This window comes from Scyliorhinus canicula, chromosome 16 (genome assembly GCF_902713615.1).
Source record: "Scyliorhinus canicula chromosome 16, sScyCan1.1, whole genome shotgun sequence".
In the NCBI taxonomy this organism is placed as follows: domain Eukaryota; kingdom Metazoa; phylum Chordata; class Chondrichthyes; order Carcharhiniformes; family Scyliorhinidae; genus Scyliorhinus; species Scyliorhinus canicula.
The window spans coordinates 3,482,786-3,502,078 of record NC_052161.1 but is presented as its reverse complement, the minus strand read 5'-3'; the positions used below and the strand labels follow the sequence as shown (position 1 = coordinate 3,502,078).

At 48.8% G+C, this 19,293-nt stretch overlaps 1 protein-coding gene across 2 annotated transcripts in view; it reads right to left on the bottom strand.

Annotated features, from left to right (window-relative positions):
* LOC119979437 (solute carrier family 2, facilitated glucose transporter member 5-like) overlaps positions 1-19,293 on the bottom strand; it is a 257,810-nt gene that overhangs the window by 84,705 nt on the left and 153,812 nt on the right. The gene's annotated exons all lie outside the window — the stretch shown is intronic.

Here is a 19,293-nt window from a genome sequence, read left to right as displayed (position 1 = left end):
AGATGGCTAGGGAAATTGCAGATGCACTAGTGATAATTTACCGAAATTCACTAGACTCTGGGGTGGTCCCGGTGGATTGGAAATTAGCAAACGTGACGCCACTGTTTAAAAAAGGAGGTAGGCAGAAAGCAGGAAATTATAGGCCAGTGAGTTTAACTTCGGTAATAGGGAAGATGCTGGAATCTATCATCAAGGAAGAAATTGCGAGGCATCTGGATAGAAATTGTCCCATTGGGCAGACGCAGCATGGGTTCGTTAAAGGCAGGTCATGCCTAACTAATTTAGTGGAATTTTTTGAGGACATTACCAGTGCAGTAGATAACGGGGAGCCGATGGATGTGGTATATCTGGATTTCCAGAAAGCCTTTGACAAGGTGCCACACAAAAGGTTGCTGCATAAGATAAAGATGCATGGCATTAAGAGTAAAGTAGTAGCATGGATAGAGGATTGGCTAATTAATAGAAAGCAAAGAGTGGGGATAAATGGGTGTTTCTCTGGTTGGCAATCAGTAGCTAGTGGTGTCCCTCAGGGATCCGTGTTGGGCCCACAATTGTTCACAATTTACATTGATGATTTGGAGTTGGGGACCAAGGGCAATGTGTCCAAGTTTGCAGATGACACTAAGATGAGTGGTAAAGCGAAAAGTGCAGAGGATACTGGAAGTCTGCAGAGGGATTTGGATAGGTTAAGTGAATGGGCTCGGGTCTGGCAGATGGAATACAATGTTGACAAATGTGAGGTTATCCATTTTGGTAGGAATAACAGCAAACGGGATTATTATTTAAACGATAAAATATTAAAGCATGCCGCTGTTCAGAGAGACTTGGGTGTGCTAGTGCATGAGTCACAGAAGGTTGGTTTACAAGTGCAACAGGTGATTAAGAAGGCAAATGGAATTTTGTCCTTCGTTGCTAGAGGGATGGAGTTTAAGACTAGGGAGGTTATGTTGCAATTGTATAAGGTGTTAGTGCGGTCACACCTGGAGTATTGTGTTCAGTTTTGGTCTCCTTACTTGAGAAAGGACGTACTGGCGCTGAAGGGTGTGCAGAGGAGATTCACTAGGTTAATCCCAGAGCTGAAGGGGTTGGATTATGAGGAGAGGTTGAGTAGACTGGGACTGTACTCGTTGGAATTTAGAAGGATGAGGGGGGATCTTATAGAAACATTTAAAATTATGAAGGGAATAGATAGGATAGATGCGGGCAGGTTGTTTCCACTGGCGGGTGACAGCAGAACTAGGGGGCATAGCCTCAAAATAAGGGGAAGTAGATTTAGGACTGAGTTTAGGAGGAACTTCTTCACCCAAAGGGTTGTGAATCTATGGAATTCCTTGCCCAGTGAAGCAGTTGAGGCTCCTTCATTACATGTTTTTAAGGTAAAGATAGATAGTTTTTTGAAGAATAAAGGGATTAAGGGTTATGGTGTTCGGGCCGGAAAGTGGAGCTGAGTCCACAAAAGATCAGCCATGATCTAATTGAATGGCGGAGCAGGCTCGAGGGGCCAGATGGCCGACTCCTGCTCCTAGTTCTTATGTTCTTATGCTCTTACTCTGTTGATTATTCTTTTTTTGTTTGCTGCATACGTACTGTGTACGTTCCCTTGGCCGCAGAAAAATACTTTTCACTGTACTTCGGTACATGTGACAATAAATATCAATTAATCAAATAAGACGCAGCATGTGGTGCAGTGGTTAGCACTGGGACTACGTTACAGAGGACCCGGGTTCGGATCCCGGCCCTGGGTCACAGTCCATGTGGAGTTTGCACATTCTCCCCATGTCTGCGTGGGTTTCACCCCCACAACCCAAAAGATGAGCAGGTTCGGTGGATTGGCCACGCTAAATTGCCCTTTAATTGGAAAAACAAATTGGGTATTCTAAATTTATTTAAGAAAAACAAATCAATCAAATAAGACAAATCCAACCCAGCCAATTACCGTCCTATCAGCTTACTCTCCATCATCAGCAAAGTGATGGAGGGAATCATCAACAGTGCTATCAAGCGGCACTTACTTAGCAGTATCCTGCTCTGCGGGTGCTCAGTTTGGGTTCCGCCAGGGTCACTCAGCTGCTGACCTCATTACAGTCTTGGTTCAAACATGGACAAAAGAGCTGAATGCCAGAGGTGAGGTGAGAGTGACTGCCCCTGACATCAAGGCAGCATCTGACCGAGTGTGGCATCAAGGAGCCCCAGCTAAACTGGAACCAATGGGAATCAGGGGGGAAATCTCTCCGCTGGCTGGAGTCATACCCGGCACAAAGGAAGATGGTTGTGGTGGTTGGAGGTCAGTCTTCTCAGCTCCAGGACATCACTGCAGGAGTTCCTCAGGGAAGTGTCCGAGGCCCAACCATCTTCAGTTGCTTCATCAATGACCTGCCTTCCATCATAACATCAGAAGTGGGGATGTTTGCGGATGACTGCACAATGTTCAGCACCATGCGTGACTCCTTAGTCCATGTGTAAATGCAGCAAGACCTGGACAATATGCAGGCTTCGGCTGACAAGTGGCAAGTTACATTCACACCACACATGTGCCAGGCAATGACCATCTCCTACGAGAGAGGATCTGACCATCGCACCATCAACATCCTGGGGGTTGCCATCAATCAGAAACTGAACTGTACTAGCCACATTGATGCTGTAGCTGCCAGGGTAGGTCAGAGGCTAGGAATCCTACGGTGAATAACTCACCTCCTGACCCCCCCAAAGCCTGTCCACCATCTACAAGGCACAAGTCAGGAATGTGATGGAATACTCTCCACTTGCCTGGATGAGTGTAGCTCCAACAACACTCAAGAAGCTCAACACCATTCAGGATAAATCAGCCCGCTTGCTTGCTCCTCCATCCAAACATTCAAATTCTGCACCACCGACACACAGTGGCAGCCGTGTGTACCATCTACAAGGTGCACTGCAGGAGGTCACCAAGCTTCCTTATCAGCACCTTCCAAACCCATGACCTCTACCATCTAGATGGACAAGAGCAGCAAATACCTGAGAACCCCACCACCTGGAGGTTCCCCTCCAAGTTACTCACTATCCTGACTTGGAAATATATCACCGTTCCTTCACTGTCACTGGGTCAAAATCCTGGAACTCCCTCCCTAACAGCACAGTGGGTGCACCTAAACCTCAGGGACAGCTGTTGTTCAAGAAGGCAGCTCCCCACCACCTTCTGCAGGGCAACTAGGGATGGGCAATAAATGCCGGCCTAACCAGCGACGACCACAATCTGTAAATTATTTTAAACAAAATTCTAGCTCCATGTGCCCTGGAGTCTCGGCACAAGTGAATTAACCAAAACTTCTCAGAAAAATACCCAAAGTCTTTGGCCCTTGGCTGACAAATAATTAGTTTGTAAAGATAAACACGATTGTTATTTATTTATAACAAGGATGTTCATGAAATGTGCAGTAAATACAACTGGTCAACGACAAGCTATTACCTACTACCAACTTGAACTGTCTCCCCCTGTACCCCCACACAAGATAGACAAACACAGAGGGGCGGAAAGGGGTAAAAAATAATAAGGATGGGGTCAAAAGATAAACTGCAGAATTCTCTGTCGGCGGTATCCTCTGGTCCATCGGCAGCGTCCCCACATCCCCGGGTTTCCCGATAGCGTGGGGTGGCACAATGGGAAAACCCGTTGGTTGGCTGCGGTAAAAGAGAATCCCGTTGCCGGCGGGGGCACGCCGTGCTGGAAAATGCGGCTGGCCGACTGGAGAATCCTGCCCAAGAGTGTTTGCTTCAGATAGCGGTTCTTCAGCTCACTTTCTACACAGCAAGCTTCCTGAACCGACCAACTCTCTCTCCTGAAAGGCAGAACTGACCAACCATTTCCACAGAAAGGTAGAGGCGTGAGTGTGAACGTCGAGCTGAAGGCCCAGTTTGATGAGAAAGGTGTCTCTGGTTTACAGTGGGGTAATGGTGTCCTGTGTAGGGTCAGAATCATTCATTCAGTAGTTTAGAAAATGCAGACCACACGACCAGCAAGCCTCTGGAGAGAGGAGAGACACCGTGGCCGGGATTCACCGAGCCCGCGCCAGGATGGAGAAAAGCCTGGGGGGGCGCGAGAATCCAGCCACGCTGTTCCTACGGCCGTCGACCAGAGAATCGGCGGCAATCGCGCCGGTCAGGGGCCATTGAAAGCGGCCCCAGTGGTGATTCTGCGCGCTCAACGGGCCGTGTGCCCACCGAATTCTGCTGAGTCCCACCGGCACGTTTGCGTATTGTCCTACCCGGCGGGAGTTCAGCGTTCTGGCTGCTGGGGGGGGGGGGGGGAGCCGACTCCGGGGTTGCCTCCACGGTGGCCAGGCTCGCGATTGGGGGCAACCGATCGGCGGGCATGCTAATTCTGGGGGGGCCTATGTTGCTCCGTGCCGGGCCCCTGTCAGACTCCGCCATATTGCCCAGGGGCCAGTGTGGAACCGGCCGTGGTGCGCATGCGGGACCCGCGCTGGCCATGTAGGGCCGACCGGTGCTTTTCTAGCCCTCGAAGAAGAGGAGGATTACTGGGCCTCGAGCCCCGTTGACGCCAACGTTGCTCACGCCAGTTTTGACGCCAGCGTCAACGGTCGGCTGGGATTTCAGAGAATCCCGGCCCATATTTCTCATCAAACTGGACCTTCAGCTCGAGGTTGACACTCAGGCCTCTATCTTTCTGTGGAAAGAGTCGGTCAGTTCTGCCTTTCAGGAGAGACAGTTGGTTGGTTCTGGACTCTGCCTCGACATAGATCCATCCAGGCTCTCTGCCAGTTCAGAAACACAGCCTTCCTGGAGAAACCCGGAGAGAAGAGGGTAGCAGGTCCCCCTCTGGGGCTGCCAAGATCAAACCTGAAACTCAACTCACCCTTGGAACTCTGAAAAACATTCCAGTGAGATCAGACCCAATCACCACCTGTTGCCGGGCAGAGCACAGCCTTTTGGACCAATTCATTGGCCACCAGCCAAATCAATCAAACACAATCCTCACTGATGTTGGCCAGTCTGTATTTGCCCGTTGAAACCAGCATAGCCTTCCGGATTCTTCTGTTTGTATTAAAGTTAAAGGTCCATCAATAATCCAGAGGTCAAAAATGAAACAAAATAAAAGAAAGGGAAAATAAGGGAATAAGCAGGAAGGACCGTTACACCGGACCAATGGGAAATTTCTGACCGGCATCCCGAGAATGAGTTGGAATTGTGTGAGAACACCAGCTAGGATAGTGGTACCTGAGCTATGGTCCTTCACTTCCTCCTGACTCCTACATCTGCTGATCGAGGTGAAGTTGTTGTTTAGCTAAAGGTTTGATGGACAGTCCTCCTTTCAAAGGAATCTGGGCCCAACATGACCCGTGCTGGCCCCAATCCAATAACGATCTACATTATCCTGACATGGATGATCCTTCGGAAACACACCAATCACCACATGTTACCCTTCATGTGATCCAGCAACAACTTGCATTTATAAGACGCCTCTAACGAACATCCCGATGCAGTTTACAGGAGTGACTATCAAAAATAACTTGACACTGAGACAAACGAGGTGATCCAGCACCTTGAAGGATGTCAGGGATGGAGAGCTTCAGAGTCAAATTCTGTTTGCAGCACCTTGGGGAGTTTTACTTTGTTAAAGGTTTTGTATCAATGTAAGATATTCTCTGGAAATGTGAAAGGTTCATGTAAACAAGGCATGATTATAATTGAATTGCAAGAATCCTCAAAGGGGCTGAATGGCCTCCTCCTGGTTGAATTGTTGATTGATGCTGACAGCTGAAGACTGAAACATGGTACAATATCCGCAAAAGCGAGTTGTCGCGGCCAATCAGGGTGGGGGAGCTGCGAGCAGGACAGTACAACACAGGACAGGAAGGGGTAAAAGAAGGAGAGAATGAAAGACAGACGCCTCACTCCATCACGCGCACACTGCAGATGCTTCATCAGCCATCACCAGATTAATGGCTCACTCCTATTTGTTGAATCTTATGAGTACAGGAGTCACTCTGCAGCCTAGAGGTAGTAACGAGACTCTGTGAAATATTAATCTGAGTTTCGGCTATTGCCCCCCTCCTTTCGACAAGGGATTCAAGGGTGTATCCCATCTGGCCCAGGCTCCCTGTAGTCATTTTGTGCTTTCAGTTTCTTGCGTGACAGATGCTTTATTGACCTACACATATGTTATCGGATTCCACAGCCCGTCTGACTCAATGTGATGAATTCACTTACCACATCTGCCATTTCCCTAAACCTCCCATTCCAGCACAAAGTTAATCTTCAAAGAACGCAGATACTTCAGAATCCACAATATGTGCCCACGACAAGAACTCACTTTCTGAATTCTGACTACTTTCTCACAAAGAAAACTACATAATCCTTCAAAACATAAAGGCAAAGAAACTACATTGATGGACAAAGCTCTCTTGGTGCAGACCACCTCGAGTCATTTCAATCAAGTTCAAGGGGATACAGGTTCCAGTTATAAACTGGATGGTTTGATGGGAACAGTGCAGATGGAGCTTTACTCTGTATGTAACCCCGTGCTGTACCTGTCCTGGGAGTGTTTGATTGGGACAGTGTAGAGGGAGCTTTACTCTGTATCTAACCCTGTGGTGTACCTGTCCTGGGAGTGTTTGATGGGGACAGTGTAGAGGGAGCTTTACTCTGTATCTGACCCCGTGCTGTACCTGTCCTGGGAGTGTTTGATGGGGACAGTGTAGAGGGAGCTTTACTCTGTATCTAGCCCCGTGCTGTACCTGCCCTGGGAGTGTTTGATGGGGACAGTGTAGAGGGAGCTTTACTCTGTATCTAACCCCGTGCTGCACCTGTCCTGGGAGTGTTTGATGGGGACAGTGTAGAGGGAGCTTTACTCTGTATCTAACCCCGTGCTGTACCTGTCCTGGGAGTGTTTGATGGGGACAGTGTAGAGGGAGCTTTATTCTTTATCTAACCCTGTTCTGTACCTGTCCTGGGAGTGTTTGATAGGGACAGTGTAGAGGGAGCTTTACTCTGTATCTACCCCCGTGCTGAACCTGTCCTGGGAGTGTTTGATGGGGACAGTGTAGAGGGAGCTTTATTCTTTATCTAACCCTGTTCTGTACCTGTCCTGGGAGTGTTTGATAGGGACAGTGTAGAGGGAGCTTTACTCTGTATCTAATCCCGTGCTGTACCTGTCCTGGGAGAGTTTGATGTGGAACAAAGAACAAAGAAAAGTACAGTACAGGAACAGGCCCTTCGGTCCTCCAAGCCTGCAATTCCACCAACCTTTGTGTCGTCTGCAAAATTATTAATCAGACCAGTTACATTTTCCTCCAAATCATTTATATATACTATGAACAGCAAAGGTCCCAACACTGATCCCTGTGGAACACCACTAGTCACAGCCCTCCAATTAGAAATGCACCCTTCCACTGCTACTCTCTGCCTTCTATGACCTAGCCAGTTCTGTATCCATCTTGCCAGCTCACCCCTGATCCCGTGTGACTTCACCTTTGTACCAGTCTGTCATGAGGGACCTTATCAAAGGCCTTACTGAAGCCCATATAGACAACATCCACTGCCCTACCTGCATCAATCATCTTTGTGACCTCCTGGAAAAACTCTATCAAGTTAGTGAGGCACAACCTCCCCTTCACAAAACCATGCTACCTCTCGCTAATGACCACTTGCTTCCAAATGGGAGTAGATCCTGTCTCGAGGGATTCTGTCCAGTAATTTCCTTACCACTGACGTAAGGCTCACTGACCTGTAGTTCCCTGGATTATCCTTGCTACCCTTTTTAAACAAAGGAACAACATTGGCCATTCTCCAGTCCTCCGGACATCACCTGAAGACAGTCAGGATCCAAAGATTTCTGTCAAGGCTTCAGCAATTTCCTCTCCAGCCTCCTTCAGTATTCTGGGGCAGATCCCATCAGGCCCTGGGGACATATCTACCGTAATATTTTTCAAGACTCCCAACACCTCGTCTTTTTGAATCTCAATGTGACCCAGGCTATCTACACACACTTCTCCAGACTCAACATCCACCAATTCCTTCTCTTTGGTGAATACTGCTGCAAAGTATAGGGAGGGAGCTTTACTCTGTATCTAACCACGCGCTGTACCTGTCCTGGGAGTGTTTGATGGGGACAGTGTAGAGGGAGCTTTACTCTGTATCTAACCCCGTGTTGTACCTGTCCTGGGAGTGTTTGATGGGGACAGTGTAGAGGGAGCTTTACTCTGTATCTAACCCCGTGCTGTACCTGTCCTGGGAGTGTTTGATGGGGACTGTGTAGAGGGAGCTTTACTCTGTATCTAACCCCGTGCTGTAGCTGTCCTGGGAGTGTTTGATGGGGACAGTGTAGAGGGAACTTTACTCTGTATCTAGCCCCCTGCTGTACCTGTCCTGGGAGTGTTTGATGGGGACAGTGTAGAGGGAGCTTTACTCTGTATCTAACCACGTGCTGTACCTGTCCTGGGAGTGTTTGATGGGATCAGTGTAGAGGGAGCTTTACTCTGTATGTAACCCCGTGCTGTACCTGTCCTGGGAGTGTTTGATGGGGACAGTGTAGAGGGAGCTTTACTCTGTATCTAACCCCGTGCTGTACCTGTCCTGGGAGTGTTTGATGGGGACAGTGTAGAGGGAGCTTTACTCTGTATCTAACCCCGTGCTGTATCTGTCCTGGGAGTGTTTGTTGGGGACAGTGTAGAGGGAGCTTTACTCTGTATCTAGCCCCCTGCTGTACCTGTCCTGGGAGTGTTTGATGGGGACAGTGTAGAGGGAGCTTTACTCTGTATCTAACCACGTGCTGTACCTGTCCTGGGAGTGTTTGATGGGAACAGTGTAGAGGGAGCTTTACTCTGTATGTAACCCCGTGCTGTACCTGTCCTGGGAGTGTTTGATGGGGACAGTGTAGAGGGAGCTTTACTCTGTATCTAACCCCGTGCTGTACCTGTCCTGGGAGTGTTTGATGGGGACAGTGTAGAGGGAGCTTTACTCTGTATCTAACCCCGTGCTGTATCTGTCCTGGGAGTGTTTGATGGGGACAGTGTAGAGGGAGCTTTACTCTGTATCTAGCCCCCTGCTGTACCTGTCCTGGGAGTGTTTGATGGGGACAGTGTAGAGGGAGCTTTACTCTGTATCTAACCATGTGCTGTACCTGTCCTGGGAGTGTTTGATGGGGACAGTGTAGAGGGAGCTTTACTCTGTATCTAACCCCGTGCTGTACCTGTCCTGGGAGTGTTTGATGGGGACAGTGTAGAGGGAGCTTTACTCTGTATCTAACCCCGTGCTGTACGTGTCCTGGGAGTGTTTGATGGGGACAGTGTAGAGGGAGCTTTACTCTGTATATAACCCCGTGCTGTACCTGTCCTGGGAGTGTTTGATGGGGACAGTGTAGAGGGAGCTTTACTCTGTATCTAATCCCGTGCTGTACCTTCCCTGGGATTGTATGATGGGGACAGTGTAGAGGGAGCTTTACTCTGTATCTAACCCCGTGCTGTTCCTGTCCTGGGAGTGTTTGATGGGGACAGTGTAGAGGGAGCTTTACTCTGTATCTAACCCCATGCTGTACCTTCCCTGGGAGTGTTTGATGGGGACAGTGTAGAGGGAGCTTTACTCTGTATCTAACCCCGTGCTGTACCTGTCCTGGGAGTGTTTGATGAGGACAGTGCAGAGCAGTAGTATTCACTAGAAAATAGCTACACTTTGATTTATTTGTCCAAGTATGTATCTTGGTATGTAAAAACAAAACATGATTGTAAAAGATAAATACATTTATAACTGTACATAGTGTAGCAAAAAACAATTATTGAAGTGTGTAATAACTGACAAACTCTTTCTACTTGCTCGCCTACCCTCTCTGCTCCCCAATCCTCCCTCTCACTGCTTCTCATCTGGGGTAGGCGGTGGAGTAGTATTATTGTCACTCGACCAGTAATCCAGAAACCCAGGGTAATACTCTGGGGGCGTGGGTTCAAATCCCACCAGGGCAGGTGCAAATTGAATCCAGTAAATATCTGGAATGAGAAAAGTCTAATGTTGACCATGAAAGTATTGTCGATTGTTGTTAAAAAACCCAGCTGGGTCACTAATGTCTTTTAGGGAACAAAATCTGCCGTCCTCACCTGGTCTGGTATAAATTAGGGCAGCACGGTAGCTCAAGTGGCTAGCACTGTGGCTTCACAGCGCCATGGTCCCAGGTTCAATTCCCGGCTTGGGTCACTGTCTGTGCGGAGTCTGCACGTTTTCACCGTGTCTGCGTGGGTTTCCTCCGGGTGCTCCGGTTTCCTCCCACAATCCAAAGACGTGCAGGTTAGGTGGATTGGCCATAATAAATTGCCCTTAGTGTCCAAAAAGATTAGAAGGGGTTATTGGGTTACGAGGTAGGGTGGGAGTGAGGGTTTAAGTCGGTCGGTGCAGACTCGATGGGCCGAATGGCCTCCTTCTGCACTGTATGTTCTATGTTCTATGTGACTCCAGATCCACAGCAATGTTGTTTATTCTGAAATGACCTAGCCATAAAAAGTAACAAAACTGGACAGACCATCCAGCATCGACCCAGGCACCGGGAATGACAACAGTAAACCCAGCCCTGCCGACCCTGCAAATCCTCCTCACTAACATCTGGGGATTGTGCCAAAGTTGGAAGAGCTATCTCACAGACTAGGTAAGCAACAGATTGACATAGTCATACTTACAGAATCATGCCTTACAGATAATGTCTGGACCCGTTTTTCAGCACTTGATCCGTTCCCCACCCGATTGGGATTCCTGATCGTAACGGTGGAGAATGGAAAATCCCGGCTGAGGTGTCAACCTGGTGAAGCTACAACACAGGGCTATCTGTGTGCCAAACAGCATAAGCAGCAAGTAATAGAGGTAAGCAATTCCACAATGAACGGATCAGATCTAAACTCTGGAGTCCTGCCACATCCAGCCTTGAATGGCGGTGGACAACTCACTGGAGGAGGAGGCTCCACAAATAACCCCACCCTCAATGATGGAGGAGCCCAGCACATCAGTGCAAAGGACAAGGCTGAGGCATTCGCAACAATCTTCAGCCAGAAGTGCCGAGTGGATGATCCATCTCAGTCTCCTCCGGAGGTCCCCAGCATCACAGATGTCAGTCTTCATCCAATACGATACACTCCACGTGATATCAAAAAACGGCTGAAGGCACTAGATAATGCAAAGGCTACGGGCCCTGACAGTATTCCAGATATAGCACTGAAGACGTGCGCTCCAGAACTTGCCGCACCCCTAGCCAAGCTGTTCTAGTCCAGCTAAACTATCCAGCAATGTGGAAAATTTCCCAGGTGTGTCCTGTGCACAAAAAGCCGGACAAATCGAACCCAGCCAGTTACCACCCTATCAGTCTATTCTCCAGGCAGCACGCTATCACAGTGGTTAGCACAGTTGCTTCACAGCTCCATGTTTCCCAGGTTCGTTTCCTGGCTTGGGTCATTGTCAGTGTGGAGTCTGCACGTTCTCCCCGTATCTGCGTGGGTTTCCTCTAGGTGTTCCAGTTTCCTCCCACAGTCCGAAGATGTGCAGGCTAGGTGGATTGACCATGCTAAATTGCCCTTCGTGTCCAAAAAAGGTAAGGTGGGATTACTGGGCTACAGGGATAGAATGGAGGTGTGGGTTTGGGTGGGGTGCACTTTCCAAGGGCCGGTGCAGACTTGATGGGCGAAATGGCTTCCTTCTGCACTGTAAATTCTATGATTCTATCATCAGTAAAGTGATGGAAGGGGCCATCAACAGTGCTATCAGGCAGCACTTACTCAGCAATAACCTGCTCACGGAAGCTCAGTTTGGGTTCCGCCAGGGTCACTCAGCTCCTGACCTCATTACAGTCTTGGTTCAAACATGGACAATAGAGCTGAATGCCAGGGGTGAGGTGAGAGTGACTGCCCTTGACATCAAGGCAGCATTTGACCGAGTGTGGCATCAAGGAACCCGAGCTAAACTGGAGACAATGGGAATCAAGGATTGCATTGGATGGCGAATCTATAGATTCTGGAATTGTTCCTGAAGATTGTCAGGTGCTAAATGTAGCCCCACTTTTTAGGAAAGAAGGAAGAGACAAAACAGGGAACTACAGACCTATTACATCAATAATAGGGAATATGTTGGAATCTATTATAAAGGATGTGCTAACCAGACACTTAGAAAATAATGCGAGGATTGGGAAGAATCAATATGTATTTATGAAAGGGAAATCATGTTTGACAAGCCTGTTGGAGTTTTTTGAGGATGTAATTAGCAGAATAGATAAGGGGTAACCAGTGGATGTGGTATATTTGGATTTTCGAAGGCTTTTGATAAGGTCCCACACTGAAGGTTAGTAAGCAAAATCAGAGTGCATGGGATTAGGGGTAATATACTGGCACGGACTGACATTTGGTTAATGGACAGAAAACTGGGAATAGGGATAAACAAATTATTCTCAGGTTGACAGGCTGTGACTAGTGGAGTACAATAAGGATTGATGCTTGGGTCCCAGCCGTTCACAATCTATATCAATGATGTAGATGTGGGACCAAATGTAATATTTCCTAATTTTCTGATGCAACAAAACTAGGTGGGAATGGAAGCTGTGAGGAAGATGCAAAGAGGCGGCTAGGGGATTTAGACAGGGAGAGTGAGTGGGAATGAACATGGCAAATGAAATACAGGGTGCGATTTAAGTGTCATTTCCAGCGGGTTTGGCTGGGAGAGTTCCTCACTGCTATTAAACTACACCTTAGTAATTTTTTGGCCTACACTGGGGAGCTGGAATCAGTGGTCAGACCAGCTCCTCAGAGATTGGGCCACCGTTTTGAAAGGGTGCCCTGATCTCTAAGTGAATGTAAGGGTCCCCCACAGCCCCACCCATGGGCAATGTGACACCCCACACACATGGACATTACCCACATCCCTCCCGCACCCCCCAAATCAGGACACCTTGCTATGGGGCCACTGAGGAACCCCTTTCCAACCCTTCCCACACCCAGTTACATGCCCCTCCTTTCAGGACCCCCGCCCATCACACCTCCCAAACTTCCAGTGGGCCCTTCATGCCTGCCCTTCACCACCCTCATCCATCTTACCCCTCCTTTCATGGGCATGAGCCCCCTCAGGCCCCGACCCTTGGCAGGGCCAGCCTGGCAGTGCCACCCGGGCACCTTGGCCAGAAGTGGGGCTATTCACTGATGATTGCACAATGTTCAGCACCATTTGTGATTCCTCAGGTACTGAGGCAGTCTGTGCCTATACAATTCAAGGCCAGGATAACATCCAGGCTTGTGCTGATAAGAGGCAGAATTGGCCACACAAGTGCCGGCAACGACCATCTCTAACAAGACAGAATCTAACCATTGTACAATGGCATGACCATCGCTGAATACTCCACCCTCAAAATCCCGGGGGTTACCATTGACCAGGAACTTAACTGGACTAGCCATATAAAGACTGTGGCTACAACAGCAAGTCAGAGGCTTGGAATTCTCTGGCAAGTAACTCACCTCCTGACTCCCCAAAGCCCATCTACAAGTTGTAAATCAGGAGTGTGATCTAATACTCTCCACTTGCCTCTGAAGCTAAGAGGATAGGTTAATGGACAAATAAAGGAAGAATAAATGGGGCATTTTCAGGCTGACAGGCTGTGCCTGGTGGAATGCCACAAGGCTCAGTGTTTGGGCCCCAGATATTTATAATCTATATTTCAGTAGAGGCAGAGAGTAATGTATTTAAAATTGCTGATGATACAAAGCTAGGTGGGAATGCAAACTCTGGGGGGGACACAAAGAGGTTGCAAAGAGTCGCGAGATGGTGGCATATTGGCAATGTCATTGGATGGTAACCCTGTCTATTGCTCTGGGGACATGGCTTCAAATTTAATATGTTATGACAGAGATGATGTGGAGATGCCGGCGTTGGACTGGGGTGAGCACAGTAAGAAGTCTTACAACACCAGGTTAAAGTCCAACAGGTTTGTTTCAAACACGAGCTTTCGGAGCGCAGCTCCTTCCTCAGGTGAATGGCGAGGTATCCTCGCCATTCACCTGAGGAAGGAGCTGCGCTCCGAAAGCTCGTGTTTGAAACAAACCTGTTGGACTTTAACCTAGTGTTGTAAGACTTCTTACTATGACAGAGATGGGAGGGATGCTCCGTTTGTCTCTCGTTCCACTTCTCCAAAGGTCACAACAATTATTCTTGGTTTCTCCAGCTCGCTATACCGCTGAATCTGCGCTTTCCTCTGAGTCTCAGAATAACCACTTCACGCCCAATGTTTCTTCAATCAACAAAATATTTTGTTGCTTATAAAACTGGACTTGTCAATTAGAAGTGAAAGCTTATTAACTGGCAATAATTACTCAAATACCCTAACTCGGTCACACACACACACACTAAAATCAAATAAAGGAATTCTGCCTAAAGTTAAAAGTCAATGGTTGATGGGAACAGGCAACATGATGGGGTTTGGGTTATACGGTTGATGGATGATGGGGTATGGGTTATACGGTTGATGGATGATGGGGTCCGGGTTATACGGTTGATGGATGATGGGGTCCGGGTTATACGGTTGATGGATGATGGGATTCGGGTTATACGGTTGATGGATGATGGGGTTTGGGTTGTACGGTTGATGGATGATGGGGTTTGGGTTATACGGTTGATGGATGATGGGGTTTGGGTTGTACGGTTGATGGATGATGGGGTTTGGGTTATACGGTTGATGGATGATGGGGTATGGGTTATACGGTTGATGGATGATGGGGTCCGGGTTATACGGTTGATGGATGATGGGATTCGGGTTATACGGTTGATGGATGATGGGATTCGGGTTATACGGTTGATGGATGATGGGGTTTGGGTTGTACGGTTGATGGATGATGGGGTTTGGGTTATACGGTTGATGGATGATGGGGTTTGGGTTATTCGGTTGATGGTTGATGGGGTTTGGGTTGTACGGTTGATGGATGATGGGGTTTGGGTTATACGGTTGATGGATGATGGGGTTTGGGTTATACGGTTGATGGATGATGGGGTTTGGGTTATACGGTTGATGGATGATGGGGTCCGGGTTATACGGTTGATGGATGATGGGATTCGGGTTATACGGTTGATGGATGATGGGGTTTGGGTTGTACGGTTGATGGATGATGGGGTTTGGGTTATACGGTTGATGGATGATGGGGTTTGGGTTATTCGGTTGATGGTTGATGGGGTTTGGGTTGTACGGTTGATGGATGATGGGGTTTGGGTTATACGGTTGATGGATGATGGGGTCCGGGTTATACGGTTGATGGATGATGGGGTTTGGGTTATTCGGTTGATGGTTGATGGGGTCCGGGTTATACGGTTGATGAATGATGGGGTTTGGGTTATTCGGTTGATGGTTGATGGGGTCCGGGTTATACGGTTGATACTTTTCAGGTGGACTTGGTGGAAAAGCAGCAGTCAGTCGATTTGAGAATGTGGAGAATCTTCGGAGTAACTTTCATTCACTTTGAGCTTCAACTGGTCCTGAAACTTCAAGAATTGTTTTCTTCTTTACCCAAATTGTTGGTCCTTTCGGTTTTCACTCGAGAGCTAAACCAGCTTCTGAAACACATTCCTTTCAAAGCATGTTTCCCAAACCACCATAATGTGGCACTTTTGTAAACAGTCCATCGGAGTCAAGAGGTTTCCAGCTTGTTGAAAACTGCTACATGACCTGGCATTGTGACAAGCTCCCTTTCCAGGAACAGCAAACACCAGCGTCCTGGCATTAACCCTTTCAGGCACAGTGACCCGTTGTTCATAGTCACGTTTCCCGCTGGCAGGGTTTCCTTGTGGCGGTTACAATGGGAACTGAGTCCCACCACCAGCGAATGGCTCGTGGCTGAGAAACGAAGCTGGCTTACCGGAGAATCCAGCCCAGTGTCTTTAAAAATTGCAAATTCTTTATGAACATTCTTGCTCCTTGAAGGCAGATCACATTTTGTGATTAACACACTGGCTGGTGAATCTAGGACACGGGCACAGTCTCAAAGGCAGTCTCAAACATCCGAAGCAAGGGCATTCTCTTCCATCTCACTTTAATCCTCGTTTATTTTTCTCCTCCCCATCCCTCTGCATATGTATGTCTTATGTGTGTTTGGGTAGAGGGTGGGACATAAAGAAAGAGGAGGGGGAGTAGTATATTATCCGGCTGTTGTTCTATTATAATTATTGCCTGCCTTATCTCTATTGTTGTTATAAATAAACAGTTGTTGTGTTTCACTGACAAATATGGTGCCTGTAAGATATCGGAGCAGTTAAGGGCCAAAGATCTCAGGAACTTTATACAAATTATTGGTTAATTGACTTGTGTTGGGACTCCAGGGTCTGTGGGGCTGGAATTGACCGGGGTCTGTAGGGCTGGAATTGACTGGGGACTGTGGGGCTGGAATTGACCGGGGTCTGTAGGGCTGGAATTGACTGGGGACTGTGGGGCTGGAATTGACCGGGGTCTGTGGGGCTGGAATTGACTGGGGACTGTGGGGCTGGAATTGACCGGGGTCTGTGGGGCTGGAATTGACCGGGGTCTGTGGGGCTGGAATTGACCAGGGTCTGTGGGGCTGGAATTGACCGGGGTCTGTGGGGCTGGAATTGACCGGGGTCTGTGGGGCTGGAATTGACCTGGGTCTGTGGGGCTGGAATTGACCGTGCACTAGCCCAGAGTGTTGTGACAATCCTGACTAGGATTCCTTCTCTTTGCCCAAAGATGTTTAACGTCTGTTTTAGTTGGGACTATCATCAGCCGAGAACAACTCTCTGATGAGAATTTGGTACACCTTTGTCTTGGGTCTCAGGTGATCAAATCCGAACAGCTTTCCATGAATTTTGGTAAGTAGACCTCCCCCCCCCCCCCCCCCACCCCTGTGGATGTCCTGAAGCCAGATGCCAGCAGCAAAGAGGGGTGTATGCCAAAGAGTGTCGGTGCCAGCACACAACCCCGTTTGACCCCATTGCAGATCTCAAAGGACCCGAATCCAGCTGATGTTACCCATCGTGCTGTCGTGGAAAGAGGTCACATTGAGCAGCTTTGGTGGGCAGCCAATTTTCTCCAGCAGCTTAAATAGATTGGGCGCGATTCTCCGCTCCCGGGAAAAATCGGGAGGGCCGTCGTGAACTCGGCCGAGTTTCATGACGGCCTCGGAGTCCGCTCCTCGCCCCCTATTCTCCCCTCCCGGCGGGGCTAGGAGCGGCGCTCCGTAACTCTCGGCCACCGGGCGCCGTGCCGAGAGTACCGCAACGGTGGCCGGCTCCAACCCGCGCATGCGCGGCTGACATCACGATGGCTGACAGCTCGAACCCGCGCATGCGCAATGGCCGTCTTCCCCTCAGCCGCCCCACAAGACATGGCGGCTTGACCTTGCGGGGCGGCGGAGGGGAAATACTGCGTCCGATTGAGACGCCGGCCCGACGATCGGTGGGCACCGATCGCGGGCCTGTCCCCTCCCGAGCACAGTCGTGGTGCTCATTCCCCACCAGGCCCCCTACAAGCCCCAAAACGGGCATCTCATGCCGATTTCACGACGGCAGTGACCTGGTGTGGTTGCCGCCGTCATGAAACGGTGACGAACGGCAGGCCGCTCGGCCCATCCGGGTCGGAGAATCGCCGGTCGCCATGAGAAACGGCGAGCGGCGATTCTTCCGAGCGGGGGGGTGGGAGAATCGCGGGGGGCACCAGGGGGTCGTGAAATTAGTCGGGGGGCCCTCCCGCGATTCTCCCACGCGGCGTGGGGAGTGGAGAATCGCGCCCATTGTCTCTGGTCACATGGTCAAATCCCGTGGTCGGATTGATGTAGGCAATAGTGGCCTCCTTCCTTCACCATATTTCTCTAACAGCCGCCAAACTGAACAGATCATGTTACCTACAGATCTTCCAGTTCTGAAAACTCACTGGGTTTCAGGGTAGATATGTTCAACCAGGATCTGCAGCCCAACAAGGACAACATGGGCAAATACTGTTCCCACAATTCTTCGCAGGGCGATGCCTTGATAGTTGATGCAATCGCTGCAGTTGCCTTTGATCTTTACATCATGCATACCCTGCAGCAATGCCCCTCCCTCCAGCAGAGACTATCCTTTGACCTTTACACCATGCACACCCTGCAGCAATGCCCCTCCCTCCAGCAGAGACTATCCTTTGACCTTTACACCATGCACACCCTGCAGCAATGCCCCTCCCTCCAGTAGAGACAGAGAGGTACACACAGATGCTGAAGGTGAGCCAGATTCCTGGTTGGATAATATCAGATCCCCCAAAGACCTTCTGTATGATGAACTGGCCACTGGATTGTGACGTGTGGACCGTTCATGTCTCCACCACAAGGACACCTGGATGTGAGATATGACGACGGTGGACATTGACACTGCCACTGCGAGCTAGCTGTTGACTGTTTGGAAAAGGGGAGCAGAAAACAAAAGCTCAGCTGTCTGAGAAGAGAGCCCAGAGAAAACTAGCCCAGAGAATTATGCACCCACTGTCTCCCACTGCAGCAGGGACTGATGTGCCGGAGTGGTGTTCTGGAGCTAGCCAGATGATGCTTAACACCGAGTTGACCATCACGAGCTAAACCATCGTTTTATGCAGATGGAAAGTTGCACCATGAATTCATTGCGACCCCTGCTGCATCCTGTCTATTCTGTATTCACAGATAGTACATTTCAACACTGTGGCATGGGTCACTCTTCTCACACACAATGCACTCCTGATTCTTAACTGCTGGTTGACTTTGACTCAAAAATGCTGCTTTTAACTTCACAAAAATAGAATTGAACAGAAATTACATTCAGTCAATAAAAGTTAAGCCTAAACATAGCACCCCTGCAACATTCATCCATCCCGCTGCATCTTACTGTGTCTCACAAATTTAGTGCCAATAAAACCCTTTTTGATGAGATGGGGAAAATTCTGAGAATGTAGCAGGTACATTTAATGAATGGCCCAAACATATCAGCTGTTTTTGTCCTTTAGTGAGTCAAATTAAAATTCAAAAATATCAACAACAAAAAAATGTTGAACATAGGGACCAGACTGACTGACACAACAACCGATCCCATCCTCCCAAATAACATTCTGAAACTCTTCAAACGTTATGAGCTGGTTTAATGTGCACCAATTATCATTTGGATAAATGCAGCAGGACTGTGTAGCAGTCAGATTGACACTCAGGCTTTTTTTGGTGGGGTACATTGAGGGGCGAACGTTGGCTAAGACACCAAAAGAAATTCTTTGAATAGTATCATAGGATTGGTCACCTCCTCCTGGACAGACAGGTATATCCTCACCCTGTCTGCAACACTCACTCCCTCAGT